The sequence below is a fragment of the Acipenser ruthenus genome, chromosome 7 (genome assembly GCF_902713425.1).
Source record: "Acipenser ruthenus chromosome 7, fAciRut3.2 maternal haplotype, whole genome shotgun sequence".
Taxonomy (NCBI): Eukaryota; Metazoa; Chordata; class Actinopteri; order Acipenseriformes; family Acipenseridae; genus Acipenser; species Acipenser ruthenus.
This window is the reverse complement of record NC_081195.1, coordinates 63,050,062-63,069,405: the sequence shown is the minus strand read 5'-3', so window position 1 is coordinate 63,069,405 and position 19,344 is coordinate 63,050,062. Positions and strand designations below refer to the sequence as shown.

At 40.8% G+C, this 19,344-nt stretch overlaps 1 pseudogene; it reads right to left on the bottom strand.

Annotated features, from left to right (window-relative positions):
- Positions 1-1,496: 1,496 nt before the first annotated feature.
- Positions 1,497-14,596, bottom strand: LOC117414623 (tetratricopeptide repeat protein 38-like; annotated as a pseudogene).
- Between the last annotated feature and the right edge of the window lie 4,748 nt (positions 14,597-19,344).

The window sequence follows — 19,344 nt, the reverse complement described above, 5'->3', positions numbered from 1 at the left end:
ATAACTGTTCAATATTTGTTGAACAAACAATCCTTTTTCATTTTTGTTGGATTTTGCCTTTGAAATACCCTTATACACTCTTGACAGTGTGCCAATGTGTTTGATGTCAGGCAACACACATATTCTGGTCCCAAAGAAAGGTCTCAGTTAACTGTCAAGTAAAACTGTGTAGGGTATCTTTTATCCCCCCCCCCCAACCAACAACTGTCTACGCAAAGAAGACAACCATCTAAATACTGGTAGCCTTCATTTGCCCAACTAACCCAAGAGGGTCACCATGACCAGTTATGATCTAAACTCATAACTGGATGAGCAGGTACCAACAGAGAGCTAAAATGTCTATTAGAAAAAAACAACAATACTTGATTATGCAAAAGTTAAATATTGTGCAACGCTCTAATGGAACTTAATATGCTTCATAAGAAACTGAATATAGAATCCATATTGAATCTAGGTGATGCAATAGCTGTACAATAATTGTACCAGAGTGTATATGTGAGTGAAGAGGCTTTACCAACAGAGCTGTCAAATTAAATTGAAAAGGAAGAAACATGAGCTCTGACTCTCTGAGATGGCAGACAGTTCAGTTGCCCTATAAATATATAAAAGCAGGAGTGTGCACAAAGTTGTATGTTTAAAAAAAATAAAATAAATAAAGATATCTAGTAAAGTAGATACCGACCTGGCTAGTTTCTGGTGAGATTTATCCTCCGATTTTAGAGCTGCATGAATTAACAGCTGACTGAAGATATCCCTCTAGAAAAGAAAGAACAGCTCTTGTAACAATACGCCTGGTTTACTAGGTTAGTTATTTTGCATTCACACTCAGTTACTCAGTTACGGCAGGTTTTATAGACTACCTAACCTTAGGTGTAGTGCAAATGAGAGTCTATGAAGCCTGCCTATAATGTTTCTACGTTGAGATAATCTTGTATGATACATTATCATGTGTATTTGTATGTATGCTGCTATACTGTCTGCTCCTAGGAACTGTTCAATAATGTCTGAACAATACATTCTGCTATAATTACCCTATATATTTAAACCAGCTTTTATTTAAAAAGAATAACACAAATTTCAATAAAGCAACAGTATTTCTCCCCACTGAAAAAAAAAAAAAAGTTTCAGTTTACTTTACTAGGTAATGCAGATTGGATTACAGTACAATATTAAATACACAATCATGACAACGTATGAAACAATATGCCTTTTGAATAGCTGTCAAACTACTGTCAATACAAAGCTTTGGATTCTAAAACATGTGAAACATCCAACCTTCCTGCTCTGTCCTGTACTGTACGGATTAAATGAGCTCTATAAAAAAAATCACCAAAATGTCAAACACTGTAGGCATGATCCCTATATCTGAATGGAACAGTTACCTGTGCATCACTTCCTCCAATCCCCTTCATCTGGTACCGGATGGGGTGGAGCAGTTCTACAGTTCTGCTGTAGTTTCCATTGTCAAACTCCACCAGAGCCTCACACATGGGGAGACCCAGGTCCTGGCCTAATGCATGCTAGTAGTTTTCTCCTGGAGCCCTCAACGATGGGGTAAAATAAATCACGTGTTGCTTCTGTAAGTGCCATGTCCTCATTTTTTAAAACATGTATGTAAGATCTGATATAGAAGGTGACACCCCCGATATCAAACCAACCACTGTAATCCTACTTTTGTATATTCACCTACAGATTAGTGAATTTAAAGTGAAACCAAAAATTATTCAGACAGTTATCCCCAACAGTACCCACCTCTTGCCTTCTTGCTAGTTAGCCACTGACATTTACCTTATAAATAGTTACATATAATTCCATTGACTCAAATATGTGTAATTATCACAATATGTCCTTCAATATGGTTTAGGAATGACATCTATTTGTAGAAAGGTTAAGTTACTGTACATAGGTTACAGGTTCTCCAAGACATGTGTAAATTGTTTTATTTATTTTTCAAAGAGAATGTGCAATATAATATAAATAACTATGGAGGTTAACTATCTAAATATTGTTTTGGCACCCCAGGGTAAAAAGTTGCACCTAGTCAGTAATCTGCATTCCTTAGCAAACACTATTTAGTAATTACAAATTACTGCATAAAATTAATTAGAAGTTTAAAAATTGTTTTCCTTAGGCTTATTCCTTTTGCCGACACACTTTTAAAAAATCCATATTTATTTCTGTAATGTTGATCCTTTTCCATTAAAAAGGTCACTACACAATCATTTATTCTAAATACCCTGATGAATTCGCTTCAGGGTACTAGTTGTGCTGTATGATCTGCAGACAATGAACCAGCACGTGGCTCCTGAGGATTGCAAACTCTGAGAATCTGCAAAAGAGGGCAGCTTTAACAGCAAAGTACATCCCACAACAGTCACACCTGTTCATCAGAATCAGACAAGCAGATGTGTTCTTACTCCTTCCAATACCCCTAAAATAACCTGGAAAAGTAGGTAACAAAATACAGATTCAAAAAATGTTGAGGCATTACCATGACAAGTTTAATCACAACCGGACTTAATGGTGAGGCTACAGCTCCCCATTGTTCTGTCAACAGATAAACTCACTGGGATTGCTGATGTTAGTGAATTTAAAAATGACATCGCAGGACTAGTTTCATACTTACTTGGTTATCAAATATTGTCAAGGCAGCTTCATATTCACCCTGCAGAGATTATGCAGAGATTAACGAAACATCTTTACCTTCTACTTGCAATAACCAGACACTGCTTTTACTTAAAGAAGCATATCACTTATTATAATATTTTGTTGAAATGGTCGCATGTTAGAGTTTTTTAATACCATTCTATTTAGCAGTGGCAACAGTTAAGTATCTTGATCTGAAGGTAATTATCAAGCATTACACTATAAATGGATTCTCATTCACTTCTATGGAATGGAATGTTGGGTTGTTTCTACAAGAGGAAGCTAAGGGTTGGGGTTCATATGCAAATCAAACAACAAAGATCTCTGGAATGTAACACAGCGTTCTAGAACGTTCACAGTCCACACAGAAAGGTGAACCTCAACTAATGTTTTACAAACTTGCTAGGATAATAATAAGAGCTAGGATAGGGAACTCAATAATGTGCCTTAAACCAAGTTACCTGTATTTAAATTAAACCAAATTCCATTTTTAACACATTAGTAAGTGGAAGTGAAAAATCTAGTCCCTTATATCTTGTCACAATATATAGACTTTATTATACTGTTGCTACATACCTTTTCAATATGATATAGTGCCCAGTGCCAATAGTTGTGGCAAGCAAGCATATCACAACCCTGTACAGAAAAAACGAATGCAAATGATTAGCGTGTCTCATTTAAATATGAATTCCCTTATCCAGTACATTCATATTCATAGAAGTTATATAGCACTGGAAAAACACATCTTGACAAAATGTCATTTGAACATTTTATTTCCCAAAAGAGGGTCGGAACATTTTGCATCATGATCATTCGAATCTCCCAGCTTCACTATTATAATAATGCAAAATCATTCAGGTCATAGCAGTTAGCATAGAAAGAACATTCGGAACAGGGCCTAATCCATGCCAGTTTCAACACACTGTGGATGCACAGCTGTGTTATCCATGTGTTCAGAGTGAATTAATGGCAATGTTGTTCTGAAGTTTGTAACGATCACTCTGCACAACTGAGAAGCAGTTGCACTGTCCTCCCTAAGGAGAGACTACTGGCCCTATTCCTATAGCTAAATAAGTCAGCAAGAGTGACAGACAGCAAAAGCAGGGACGTCAGAGGTGTCAATTTCAAGAACAATCGGTTTATTATTGTGAACAATAATGTCAACAAATGAAAAAATGAACAAATGAATGAAATGAATAATGATAAGAAAGGAATAGAAATAAGATGGTACAGATAAGTATGTAGGGACAAACAGAAGGCTAAACAGATTCACAAAGTAGAAAATGAATGGTGTCCGGAGGGTCTCCAATAAACCCACACTCACAAACACAACACACACCGATAAAGACCAAGGATAAATAAATAGATACAGACGAAAAACAGTGACTTGTGGAAACAATTACATTTAACAGTCTCTATGGCAATGGTGGGAAAATGACAGGTAGGCCCAACAAGTCCAGTAAAGCAGGGTAATTGAAATCCATACAAAGTAACAAAATAACAAAAAAATACAGGAAACAAAGTATCAAATTAAAGTAGAAAAAATCCAAACAAAAAAGAAATGATCTCACCCACAAATAAGGCAGTCCAGCAAAGTGTCCCGAAATGATGGTGATTGTAGAAGGTTGAAAACATTGAGTACGTTGAAATTGTTGAGACTGTCCAGTAGTGTTGAGTTGAATGGTGAACAGTTGTTTGGAAAAAATCAGGAGGATCAGGAAAAAATGGAGACTGTCACACATAAAACAACAAACACTAAACAGACCTAGAAAAACAGCTAAACTTAAACAAGTAACAGTGAAAACAAAAAGAGCAGCTTAGACAAAGCGCAGCGACAAAAGAAAATGAACGGATGCACTGGAATTATCTAAGGATGGTAATGGATTCACTGAAATTTAAGTAGAGAAAATGCTGTAGTTAAATGGATTCCTCTGAGAAAGGGAGTCTCCCTCAGGCCTGATTAGCCAGCTTTAATACAGGTGCTGGCTACTAAGGAGCTCTGAGATTGGAGGGGTGGAAATCTGAATGAGCCAATGGGGAGAGAGGATGAATAGAGGGTGGTTGCAAGGAACTATGGGAAATGAAGTTTTGACCTGGCCAGGCTACTGACCCTAATTAAAGGGACAGGTGGGTGAGACTTACACCCACATTATGTAGCATGGGAATTGCTACATATTCCCCCCCCCCACACTGGAGGTGCAAGGGACGAACGCCATAGTAGCGTTTTAAATTAACAATATTGATGGTATCCTCTTTGAAATAATCTGGCTCCCCCCACTTGAGTTTGTAGTTGTTGGGTCCAAGTCTCTTGGTTACAAGAGCTGGCCCAAACCATTTAGGGGCAAGTTTTGCGGAAAACTTTCCGGAGGCATCAGATAAGGGGTGAGATCTTATCCAGACTAACTCACCTTCTTCATACTGACAGTGTGCTCTCCGGGCATTGTAATTCCGAGCTTGCCGTTTCTGAGCTTTGGCAACGTGATCCCTCACCTCTTCGGCAATCTGCTGCTGGCGATCTAGCAGTTGGTAGGGATCGGTGGATGGAGCAGGAGCAACAGCGATTAATCGGTCCAATGGGCCTCTGATGGTCCTTCCGAGCGCTAGTACTGCAGGAGAGAAGCCTGTGGTTTCATGTTTGGCGGTGTTGAGGGCGAAACGAAACTCGGGTAGCCACTGATCCCACAGCTGATGGTTTTTCCCGACAAAAGATGCAACCATGGTCTTTAAGGTGCGGTTCACGCGTTCTGTCAGGTTGGTCTGTGGGTGGTAGCTGGTGGTGAGTTTTTGTACTACTCCCCAGGTCTTGCACACCTCTGCGAGTAGCTGGCTCGTGAACTGAGGTCCACGGTCTGAAAGAATGTGTTGCGGTGTTCCCCATCGAGTGAATATTTCCTGCGTCAAAATGTTCACAATTTTGGTGGTCTTACTGTCCCGCAATGGAAACAGCTCAACCCACTTTGTGAAGTAATCAACAATGACCAGGATGTAAGTGTTACCTTTTTTACTTCTTGGGAAAGGTCCCATTAGGTCCAGACCCAGCATCTCTCCGGGCTCCTTCACAGTAGTGGACTGGAGTTGACCTGCAGGTTTGGTGTTGGACGGTTTGTACTTCTGGCAGGTTTGACACTCCTTTATGTGGTGCCATGTATCTTTACGGATGGAGGGCCACCATGCAACCTCCAGCATGCGCAACAGGGTCTTCATCCTGCCCAGGTGACCTCCCAAAGGGTTGTCATGGTAGTGGTGGAGGAAGGAATCCGTCAGCTGTTCCGGAATAACCAGCTGGTATCGGAATCCCTGTTTAGGAATGGGCACCCGGCGATACACAAGTCCCTGCTGTTGGATGAAGGAGATGCGGTTATCATTGGCAGTATTGGAAGCAATGTCATTGATGATGTCAGAGATAGCTGGGTCTTTGGACTGAGCGGCCGCAATCTGGTCCATGGTGGTGGGAAGATCCATGCTACTCGCAGGGGCATTGCTAGCACACACTGATGCAGAAGGAGTTGAAGGTGGTACAAGTGGAGCTCTGGAGAGTGCATCAGGTACAAGATTCAGACTACCTTTCCTGTAAATAACGGTAAAAGTGAATTGTTGTAGGCGAAGAGTCCAGCGGGTCAGTCTGGAAGAGGTTTTTGGGTTATTGAATGCCCAGGAGAGTGCAGCGTGGTCAGTGACAACCTCAAACTCCATCCCCTCCAGATAATGCCGCCATTTTTCTACTGCCCACACGACAGCGAGACACTCCTTTTCAGATGTGGAGTAGTTTTTTTCGGCAGAGTTCAGTAATTTGGAGGCGTAGGCTATTACCTTCTCATCATCTCCTTCTAGCTGAGTCAGAACCGCTCCAAGTCCTACATCGCTGGCATCAGTAAAGACTCGGAACGTCTTGTTGATGTCCGGGTGAGCGAGGACTGGAGGACTGATCAAAGCTTCCTGGAGGAGTTTGAAACTCTTCTGGCACTCTCCTGTCCATTTCCAGGGGACATCTTTCTTTTTCAAGTTGTTAAGTGGGGCAGCAATATCCGCAAACCTGGGGATGTACTTGTGGTACCACCCTGCCAAACCTAGGAACCGTTGAACCTCCTTCAAGTTGGTAGGAATGGGATATTCCTGGATGGCTTGGAGCTTGTGGGGATCAGCAGCTACACCCTCACCTGAAACCACATGACCAAGGAAATGGAGAGTGTGTTTAAAGAAGTGGCATTTTTTGAGATTGAGAGTAAGACGGGCCAGATGAAGTTTGTGGAAGACAGCTTCGAGGTCTTGAAGATGCTGCGCTGAGTTTGGTGAATAGACAATGATATCATCTATGTAGACGAAACAGATCTTCCCTCGGAGGTCTCCTAACACTCTCTCCATCAGCCGTTGAAAAGTGGCTGCAGCATTTTTTAACCCAAATGGCATTACATTAAATTGATAAAAACCAAAGGGTGTAGTAAACGCAGTCTTCGCTCTACTTGCTGAGTCCATCGCCACTTGCCAGTAACCCGAGCGTAGATCAAGGGAACTGAATACCGCAGCACCACTCAGGGACTCCAGGATGTCATGAATGAGGGGCATGGGATATGCATCAAAGACAGTCTTTGCATTCAGCTTTCTGTAGTCCACACAGAACCTGTAACCACCATCTTTCTTCTCTGTGAGCACCACTGGAGAGGACCATGGGGAGTTAGATGGTTCTATAACTCCGTCCAGAAGCATGTCTTGGACGTGTTCCTTGATTAAAGCCTTCTTCAGTGGAGACGCTCTATACAGTCGACCCCGAACAGGGACTTCGTCCTCAGTGGAGATGGAGTGACGGGTGACGGTGGTCATTCCCAACTGATCAGTGCAGACTGAAGACCACTTTTGCTGGAGGTTCTGGAGTTGTTGCTCGACAGGAGATGGTTCAGCTGAAGTGATGGTCATGGTCACCTTCGCCGGTTGGCATGGCTTTGGATCCGAGGTGGTAGGTGGCTGGCAAGATGTATGGAAGTAGAGGCTGACACTCGATAAGGACCTGTCCCAGGAAGCTTCCCCCTCATACCGTGGCAAAAAAGGATGGTAGGAGAAATCCTTCTGGTGTTTGACACCATACTGCCTATTGACAATGTCAATCTGGGTATGAGTTTTCTCCAGGAAATCCAAGCCTAGAACCAGGGGAAACGTCAGGTGATGATCCTGTAGGATATATGTGCCTAGAAACCAGATCTCTCCGTGGAGAAGGTAAGTGAGGCGAACTTGACCTTTGGCCTGGTGTGACTGTCCATCCGCCAGCATGAAATACTGGTCCTGTGCAGACTCCAGCTCTTCCCCTGAATGAGCGATCTTCCTCCAGAGACTCTCTCTCATTAGAGTGAAAGTGCACCCAGTGTCCAGGACTGCAGGCCCTTGGAGCCCTCGAACGCCCACATCCACGATCAGCAGAGTCAGGCTTGCAGCAGGAACTATATTTTTCTTCTCCTGGCTTCTCACCATGCTGACCTCTGCCGGCTTCTTCATAGCTCCTTTATGGCTCCTATTGTCCTGAACGCCTTTGCTGGATTTTGCCTTGACCCAGTATTCCCACTGAGCAGCGTTGTCTCTCTCCACCTGGGTCCCGATGCGCACCAGTTCTGCCACTGTCTTCACTGTTCCCCTAAGACAGCTTGCCAGTTTGGGATTACAGCTGTTGAGAATGCGACAAACCAACTCAGTCTCCTCCAAGTCTGGCTTCCAGCGCAGACATAGGGCACGGTAGTCATAGGCAAAGTCAAGGATTCGCTCATCAGGAAGTTGGAATCTGGAGCGAAGTCGGTCTTCCACTTCGGTCTGGAAGTCAGACGGCAGAAAGGCTTGACGGAAGACAGTCTTGAACTGTTCCCAGGAGTGGATTCCCTTGCGCTCTGCAACCCACCAGCTCTTTGCTGAGCCTTTCAGCACACTGGACATGGTTGCCAGGATCTGATTTGGTGTCATGGGTCGTAGCGCTAGGAATTCATCACATTTGTCCAGGAAGTCAATGGCATCGCTGCTGGCCTCCCCGCCAAACTCTGGGAAGTTGATTTTAATGGCCAGCTTTGCTTGGGAAAGACTTCCTTCAGTTCTGGAGCCATGGTAATCAGCAGACCCACCGTCAAAGGAGAATTGTTGGGGTGCAGACCGCTTTCTAGAGGAGAGAGACGGCAAAGAAAGTGGCAGACGAGGGGTGCTGGTCTTTTTGAAGAGTTTCTTCAGCTCTTCTCCCCACAGCACATCGCGGCGTTTCAGGCACTTCACCACTTCCAGATCCATTTTGTCAAGGGCCTCTTGCCTTCGATTCTCCATATCTGCGAAGCATCCTTCGATGTAACCTCGCAGGACCTGTTCACGATTAATGCTGCTCTCCTGTAACTCAGACAGCTGTGTTTCCAGTTGCTCAACACGGTCAGTGAGATGGGAACAGTGCTCAGTCAATTGCCCTATCGCAACACTGTCAGTAAGGTTCCCTTCATCATCATCGCCTCCAGAAAGATCTGCCCCTTCCTGGGTAATGTACAGGTCACTAATGCGGGTGGTTATCTCTATGATAGGCTCTCTGATAGTCACATGGGGTCTATCTCCAATCTCAGAGAAGTTTAGCGAAGTCAAGGTCTGATTTTCCATTTCTGACATTAAGTTCCCAACAATTTAAACTGATGAATTTAGACTTGAATTTAATGACACAAAGGGTCCCCGTACGGGCCACCAATTCTGTAACGATCACTCTGCACAACTGAGAAGCAGTTGCACTGTCCTCCCTAAGGAGAGACTACTGGCCCTATTCCTATAGCTAAATAAGTCAGCAAGAGTGACAGACAGCAAAAGCAGGGACGTCAGAGGTGTCAATTTCAAGAACAATCGGTTTATTATTGTGAACAATAATGTCAACAAATGAAAAAATGAACAAATGAATGAAATGAATAATGATAAGAAAGGAATAGAAATAAGATGGTACAGATAAGTATGTAGGGACAAACAGAAGGCTAAACAGATTCACAAAGTAGAAAATGAATGGTGTCCGGAGGGTCTCCAATAAACCCACACTCACAAACACAACACACACCGATAAAGACCAAGGATAAATAAATAGATACAGACGAAAAACAGTGACTTGTGGAAACAATTACATTTAACAGTCTCTATGGCAATGGTGGGAAAATGACAGGTAGGCCCAACAAGTCCAGTAAAGCAGGGTAATTGAAATCCATACAAAGTAACAAAATAACAAAAAAATACAGGAAACAAAGTATCAAATTAAAGTAGAAAAAATCCAAACAAAAAAGAAATGATCTCACCCACAAATAAGGCAGTCCAGCAAAGTGTCCCGAAATGATGGTGATTGTAGAAGGTTGAAAACATTGAGTACGTTGAAATTGTTGAGACTGTCCAGTAGTGTTGAGTTGAATGGTGAACAGTTGTTTGGAAAAAATCAGGAGGATCAGGAAAAAATGGAGACTGTCACACATAAAACAACAAACACTAAACAGACCTAGAAAAACAGCTAAACTTAAACAAGTAACAGTGAAAACAAAAAGAGCAGCTTAGACAAAGCGCAGCGACAAAAGAAAATGAACGGATGCACTGGAATTATCTAAGGATGGTAATGGATTCACTGAAATTTAAGTAGAGAAAATGCTGTAGTTAAATGGATTCCTCTGAGAAAGGGAGTCTCCCTCAGGCCTGATTAGCCAGCTTTAATACAGGTGCTGGCTACTAAGGAGCTCTGAGATTGGAGGGGTGGAAATCTGAATGAGCCAATGGGGAGAGAGGATGAATAGAGGGTGGTTGCAAGGAACTATGGGAAATGAAGTTTTGACCTGGCCAGGCTACTGACCCTAATTAAAGGGACAGGTGGGTGAGACTTACACCCACATTATGTAGCATGGGAATTGCTACAAGTTTTGAAAATGTATTTTACATTCTAAAACCACAAGGTGTCACTATAGTCCAGTAAATGTCCCCATTCTCACAGGCAGATGCAAGGCACAGGAGTACAAGATCATTAGATTTCAAAAATAACCTACAAGCATTTATATTTGTTTTTGTTGTTGTTTTATTTCAAATTATTGATCCAGGAAAACAGTGCGATCTTGTTTGCATAGGAGGTGTCCTGTAGGGGGCAGCAGATACAGAAGGCAACTATAACCTTCTTAAGGGAAAACAAAACATGTTTAAGAGCTTCAACAGAATATTTCTTCCTAGGATTTTTCATTTCACAAAAAATATGTCTGTGATGACAGCACAGAGGATTCAATTGTCACCCCCGTTTTTCTACCCAAATTGATTCACTGAAGACCAAAGCCAGCAGCCGCCTTTCCGCTACTCAGTCACAGGTTTTTAAGCCACAACGTACACTTTCTTGCACTTTTCATTTGACTTGCTCTTACATTCCCTACTGTAGCTAAAGTCAACGCAGGCCATTCGTTAGGGTACCCGTACTCCAGGCTGCTGCCAACCTGCAGTAAACTCACCTGAAATACCAGCTGCTGACATGAAAGCAGCGATTTCAGTCAAGAGACTTACCTTCCAGTTGTTTTCAGTTTGCTCCATGAACTTCAAACCCCTCTCCACCTCAGCCCTCATCTCATGGACGTGTGCGATGGAATGCACAGACCAGGCATCGCCGGGGTTCAGAGACAGACCCTGAGGGGAACGAGAGAGGAAACTGAAGCACCGGATTCATTCTGAGTCAATGTATTATTTACAAATCGTATGGTATGGAATTTCACTAATAATCTATCCCAAACCATTTAAAACAAAGTAAAAAGTCTAAAATGCCAGAACTGCCGTTTTAGTTAATGCATAATTCTGATTAAAAGTGCTGTTTTTTTCGTATTTGGTGTTTTTAATTCAATCCGTTAAAACATCTAGGCGAACTACATTTTGAATTAGTTGTTTACAGTACTTTGCATTCAGTGTTCTACTCCCAAAGCACTTCCTGTAAATCAGTTAGCTTTCTATATTTTATAGAGATTTACATACAAGGTACCAAATGTCACACATCATCAAGTGTGATGCTTTTTTTGTTATTCCGGGGATGCTACACACACACACACAAATGGTTTCCTGAGAAAGATAGTTTAGTGCTTTATTTTCCAACTGCTGATCAGGTTCTTCCAAAACCAAATCATAACTTCCAAACCGCGCGGTAAGACTGAGGTAAGGGGACGATACAGTGATCGGAAGATAAACGTTTTTCCTTCTTAACCAGGGGTCATTACTTGTATTCACCACCAGAGGTCACTGCTGAGAAAAGCTCACTCCTGAGGTTGTGATGAGAAGGGGACTACGGCACTTCGGCAAAACTATGATTTTCTTTTTTCTTTTTTTGTAACATTATGATCCTGTCTATGGACCAGATAAGAACTAATTTATAAATGGTGGTATTGATACAAGACATTATAGCTTGCTGACCTGCATGTATGAATGAATGCATTTACATGTTTAATTAAATGTTTGTTTTGTTTTTAAAAATCAGAATTACAGTTTTTACCTCTTCTGCCATTTTTTCTGCCCGGTCATATAAATTTGTCTCCACCAATCCAAAAGCGTACATGCCTTTCAGGTATCTAAGGAGAGAACAGAACTGAATAAGGGAAAGAAAGTCCATTTCAAATATGTGGGCAATTTAATGCTACCACTACACCAAACAACATTTAAAAAAAAAGTTTGCTACCTTTATTACACTTGCTTTTTTGGGGAGTTTTTTAAGCTGCTTTACGTATAATTCAAATGTAATCCTAGAACTAGGAAGAATCCGTTTTTAATCACCATGCATTAACATTAGTCAGTGACAATACAAAATCTCACCTAGGTGCAGGAGTACTTAATTCAAACCCAGCCTCCCCTAAACAATGAATGTCGGATACATCCACTGTATGTTATATCTATATGTATTTGCAAGTCATATTTTTTACACATACCCAAACAGTGGCATATGTGGTTTCCAGTGAGGTAGGACACGGGCAACACAATCCCTCATCTATGGCTGGTACCCCATGTAGAAATAGGAGTCGTGCGCAAACTTGAGGGCCAGCATATCAGTTGGGTAGTCCTGAAGGATCATCTCCCACAAGTTACAGGCTTTGGGGAAACACCTGCAAGAGCCCCTGAAGTTATTCATTCATTGTGTGTGCGTGTGTCTATATATATATATATATATATATATATATATATATATATATATATATATATATATTACACACAGTTTGTGGGAATCCATGATCATCCCTGAGTATTAACCCTTTACTCACCCTTTAGCAAACATTTCTACAGCCAATGCATGAAGCCGCTCCCTCTCTGTAAATGCCTGTGTCTTCTGGACCGCACTGGCTAGCCCTTTATCCAGTAACACTGAGCGCCCAGTTCCTATTAGTTCCAGGTCATTGGCAATGACATGGCCCATTACTGTGGGAGAGGGAAACGAAAAGGTAACCTGCTGCCACAGGTTAGGGAGCCAGAAAGACTGCTGCAAGTCTGGAAGGCAAAACACACATTTAAACAGGGGTGCCTTTTCCCCCCCCAAAAACTGTGCTTTTTATAATACTAATAAAAGGATGCACTTAGTGATTTTTAATCCTCTGAAATCCTGTACTTAATTATCTAATGGTCAATATAACTTGAAATACATTAATTTGGTTGAACAGATGTTTTAAAGTATCAACACTGTGGCAACCTTTCTGTGATTGGCTATCACAACACAAGTACACCTCAAAAAGTGGGTAGCGTTCAATTACATTCTGCTGTGCCACTAGAAGCTTACCAAGCTTCTGCAGATGCTCAGGTTCGAGTGTATTCTAGTGTATTAATACCACAAGGCAGGACAAAAAAACAGAAATGATTAAATGTGTGCTGTAAAAGTTTTAAAATGTGCCTCGAAGGCTGCTGTGCACAGTACACAGGTGCAGGTGAGCGTTACAGCTGGAAATGCAGAGCACTACATACCAGAGCTTGGGTCTGCTGCTTGCATCTTGGAAATGCATCCTTTCAATCCTCCAAGACTCTTGTCATTGCACCAGATCACATACTGCAGGGGAAAAGGTTGTTAAGTGAGCCATTGGAAACTTTGAATTGGTATTGGCATAAGAAGCCAATTACAGAGCAGCTTAGCAGTGGACATAAAAATGGAAACCGCTCCTACAACACTGAAAACAAGGTGTAGAGGCCACCATGACGAGCAGCAGGGCAGCAGTGACGTGACGTCATGAGTCACCAACCAAACGCTACCGATCACTTACAAGGTCGGTTCAATCTGCTCTCTCAACCATTGTGTCTGGAACTGACTTTTCAGCAGCCTTTATATATTAATTAATAAATGCCAGGGGTGGCATTTTGACAAGGCAGCACATTTACAACAAAATATGTGCTTCATATCACAGGCGTTTCCAATTATTATTTTTTTTGTTGTTAAAAACTTTAAGACAAACTCTTTGCCTAGTGCTTTCACCAATGTGTTTGTGTGTGTGTGTGTGTTTAAACTCCTCTATACTGTATATTGGCTTTTGCCCCCAGTAAAAATTGTTAACTGTATTTCCCTACAGCAGACAAGGACAACGCTGTTCTTGGAGGCCAGTCTACACCAGGTTTAACAGGTTTTAAATAATTCACTGCTTTGGGACCTGGAGGAAGCCAGAATTTCCATACCTGCCTTGTAGGTAATCATGAGGTTGTCTTCCTAAAGCATTTGCAGGTCAGTGAATAAATAGTGCTGTGAGGAACTGGTATGTTTATGCTTTATATTCTACTTCTACAACAGTTGCAGGAGTAGAACTATCTGACTGTGGGCAGCCATGTAAACAGACTGGGGTGTGAAAGAGGTCTGCCTTCTGGATTAAGGATACTTCACCTGGGTCAGGGCAGCATCACACATTTTACAGGCTTCATTGCTGGAAGTGGAGAGGAGGAGACCCTCAGACTGCCAAGCCTGGAAAAAAAAATACCCACCAAGTTAGTGTTAGTTACAGAAACAGGGTCTACAGTACGACGTGTACGAAAATGGGGTCATTATAGTTTTAAACTAATGAGCTCATTACTCTTACTTGTCATTTTAAGAGGCTTACGAAAAATATCATAACAGTGGCACAGACGCTATGATTTCCAATACAGGGTTCAAAGTACAAAAACACGAATTGGTCAAAGATATACAAGAAGAAACTGCTGAGTTCCTGTTTTGGAAAATATATTGAATATTCAACCTGCAAGCACAGACAGCAGCAGACGCGGACAGTTAATTAGAACTGTCTCTATGCCATATGCCATGGCACAAACAAGTAGGGTAAAGTTAAAACTTTTCTCCAAGGTTATCAGCGCAACATAAAACTTAAACCAGTAACAAATATGAGAAAAGGCACCCCTCTTTGCGTCACTGACAAAATGCTTCAAAATGTTCCCAAAATTAAAATATCTAACAGTTCAATACTATTACTTTTGGTTTAATACACTATTCCATCTCAAATATTTTACAGTCTCTCAGGCTGGAGGAATGCATTGTTCGTGTTAACCTTTTCACGTTCTTATTTGTCCGAGAAAGATAATTAATTTTTACACGAATCCACTCCACTGTTCCTGCGCGATCCAGTCTGTACAAGTATTGCTTTGAATTACCGCTGCCCTTGAAAAAGCTGCGCACTCAGATATCAGATTTGTAATAGAACCCGACCTCGAATAAACGCCGCTCTCAATAATGAAACATGTACATTTTTTATCCTTTCTGATTTGCGGACTCAACAGCTTTCAGTTTAAAAGCTAAGCTGTATGACTTATTTGCCATCCTGATCAAGTTGTATATGAAGAAATAAACTTCACTATTCGCCTCCCTCAAATACAGTAACAACCGCAATAAAAATTGAGCCTTTCGAAACCCGTAGTAGTTCTAATTACCGCTGCTCTTTCATAAGCGCTGCCGTTGAACAAGCGCCCCAGATGTTTTTAGCAATTTAAAATAAACGCCAAAGCGTTAATTCAAAGTAATACGGTATTAATATTTTTAGACCCCACCCCACTGATTCCCTCAATAACCAACTGATCACGCGCACTGGACGTCATCATATATCTCACATCACAAAGGCTTGTAAACTTAAAGCGAATCTGCAGATACTGAGCTGTATAGCCAGGTACACGGGGCACATTGAGTGTAAAAGTCCTCCGTTTAAAATGATTGCACGGCCTGTAGACGAATCGTGCAGATTTTAGATGGTCACCAAAGCCTGCTTATTTAATTAAAGAAAGCTAAATAGTTCACGGAGAAAAATGAGGATGACTGACCTGTTTTTGATAACATTTATATTTTAGTCTGAAGATGATTTCAATTAACAACAGTACAGAGTGTAACATCTCAGAGATTTAAGGGCGTCCCCATGATGCATCAATTGAGATCATTTCTTGATCAAGTTTAATAAGTGTAATTGTCGGAATTCAAATGAACTTTTAACTATTTTGTGGCCAAAATCATTTTAACCTTGGACATTCTTAATGTAACATGAACGTACTATCAGCTAGGGATGCTTTATCTTTATTTGAAGATAAAGCATAATGTCTGTGACACAAAATACTTCAATATACTGTCTGTAAAAAGTGCTGCAGCAAGAAAATCTTTTCTTTTTTTCTGCTGCTACAAACTGGAACCTGTTACCTGCAGGACTTAGATCTGACACCTCCTGTAGAAATGTCCAAAAACTGTTGTTCCAGTACTTAAATAGGCCTTGTGTATGTGCTGTGTAAATGGATTGTGTACTTTGTGTATTGTCTTGCCATGTTTTTTTATTACTTTTATTTTTTGAAACCTGTAACCTGCTGCCGGGACGCCTTCGTAAATGATCTACCTGAAGCTCATATGGCCTTCCTAAATAAAGAATTAAAAAATCAGGTCTAGTTGGTTACAGCATGCAGTGCAGCAGTTTTTTGTGGTAAGCGATTCACAAATGTATTACAATAAAGCATCTGGGCATGATGGTTTATACATTGTATAAAACAAAGATAATACCAAGCTTTTTGCAGTCCATCTTATTATATATTAAATCCCTCAACTTTGTGTAATGCACACTGTGAACTGTAGTTCATTTGAACAGGGTTTATTTTTCTTTGTATTTGCACTATTTTTGTTCTTAATCCATGCAAATTGACCTTATCCAGCATACAGCACCGTGTAGGAGCTGTACAACTTCCTGTAATATGGAAACAAGCATTTCTATTCAAAGTGAGAAACTGTTAAACTATATAACAGCGGCTGCAACAAAGGGAGGAATGAGACCAGCAGGAAAGGCTCCCATGGGATACAGACAAGGTATGTTGTATTCAATGTGCAATCATTTAATACCGGTACATTATTCTTTAATCATTTAAACTTTTTGTGTGCATCCCCCAAAAAAATAACTTTTCATCTTTACAGCGTTTGGCTTTTATCATGAACTCAGTACTGTGCTTTTTATTTATAGTATAATGTACACGACAAGAATTCAGGACAGTGGCTGTCTGTCAGAAGTGTACTGTAAAATAACATTTCAGATGTTCAGTACAGTAAGTCAAGCATGGAAACTATCTTGCCAGTTATATGGATAATTTCTTTATAACCCGTTTACTATCACATGAAAGGGGCTGAGCAAAAATGATAATATCAATTTGGGAAAAAGCATATAAGATTAGGTTTACATTATTTTTTTTTTTAATGAACACTATTATAATACATTCAATACCTATCAAAATACACATCAAAGCTGGCATGTTTGCATTTCTTAATTATTTTTTGCCAGGTTATTATTGAACACTTAATAAAGCCTGCTTATTGTCACTATTTTTGCTCAACCCCCATTTTAAGTGATATTAAATGGTTTGACTGTAAGACAGAGATACTATATATTAGCAATTTAGATTTACATAGTAAATTAGCCAGTATAGGGCTTCATTCTGGAATACAGGGCTTGTGGACAGTCAATAAGAACACACACTGTGACAAACTGGGGAAAGTTTGCTACATACAGTACCTTTTCCATTTGTCTTCTGATGTAAAGAGAAACACTGGACCACAGAATGAAATAAAACAGAGCAGTGCCTGTATATTTATTCAGGAGCAAACCCAAAGCAAAGAAACACAACAAACACCTGTCTCCATTTGAAGACCTAGACTAAACACATGTTTTACCTAAACTAAGATGGGACAGCAAAGCTGTTTTCCCATAGCCCAACACTTCACTGTCAACCATTTACACTGCACCCAGTCCTTCCCTCTGTTCCCCACACCCTGATAGTCTCCATCTAATGGCACTTCAAGATCCCTTTTTATATCATGTGGCTGTTCCCAATTAGCACCAATTATCCAATTTGGGAACAGCCGCATTCTCACATGTATTTGGCAGGGATAGGAATTAACCCCTTCCCTGCCAACCACCACCCAAAACACATAACCCAAGCACTTCATTAAATCAAATGTCCTATCAAGTGATTTAAAAATAAATAAATAAATAAACAGTATAATTTAAATTCTGTTATACTCGAATACTATCCATTTTTCTCCAGATCCCCATGAGAAAGTTAAATATATGACCTGGCTTTCAATATTAGACCATAGGTGAATTTACGTTATGCATATTATAGAGAGTGTTTTCCCCCTGTGACACCATTGCTTTACTCTGTCCCTGCAATTTTAATCTTGGATCAGTAGTGCTAGACAAAGGTCAATGGAGATTATGAGGGATGGGGGTTACAGGAAGTTATTGAACTCCTTAAGATTTCAACAATATGTACAACTACAATGCAGTTTATAATGAGAAGGTCATTGTTCTTGAAACATCTTCATTATCATAGATGTCAGTAATGTCATGCTAATGTTTTTAGAGATCCTCACTGGTGGAAGCAAACCATCACAGCCTGCCAATTGTGTGTTGAGCACTGTTTCAGTACCGGAAAAGCAAAGATGTCCCATTTCTACCCACTAATCCCATCATCAGGTAAAGCTGCACCCTGCCGTGCTGGGATCAGATTGTGACTGCATCTCCTGGCTCGAGTGAAGAGTATCGTGAGCCTAAATATAAACAACCTAGCTTTGATTCTTCAAAAGCCACCTGCAACAACATTAAAAGTTGACATTTTAAACTGAAATTTTCTTCAGATTTCTGTGTTATAATTATTGCATCCACCGCAAACTCGATCGGCTAAAGCAAAGTATAGATCTACCTTAATATCTGTGGAATACCGGGGTGAGTTTATGTAGATCGGCAGGCTGTAAAGCAGGGGGTCCAATCACAGTCCTGGAGGGCAATTCCATTCCAGGTTTAACAGGTAAAATTATATAATTAACTACAGGGACTGGATGGAGGTTTAATTGGTTCAATTAAACAATTTAAAACAGGGTTGGAACAAAGACCAGGAGTGGGACAGCCAACTCTGGACCCCTCTACTGTAGAGATTGAACTAGTATTGTCACACAGACGACCTTCAAGTGGTCACATTGCCAGTTTGTTGTTATATTTTTTCATTCTTTATTTCGACCAGCAGGGTGCGCTGCTTTATATCGAAAATACTTCAGAATTTCATTGGACATGCAAACAGCCCATGGCATGAAATTAGTTCCAACCTTCTGTTCTAAAATCACTTTTAAGCTTAGAACACAGCTTCCATTTATGCTTTCTTGTTCTACCCTCTGTGCTAAATTTGAAGTAGTGTCTTGGGGTTAACTTAAGATCAATTGTCTGAGAGATAATAAAACATGGAAAGTTATTACAC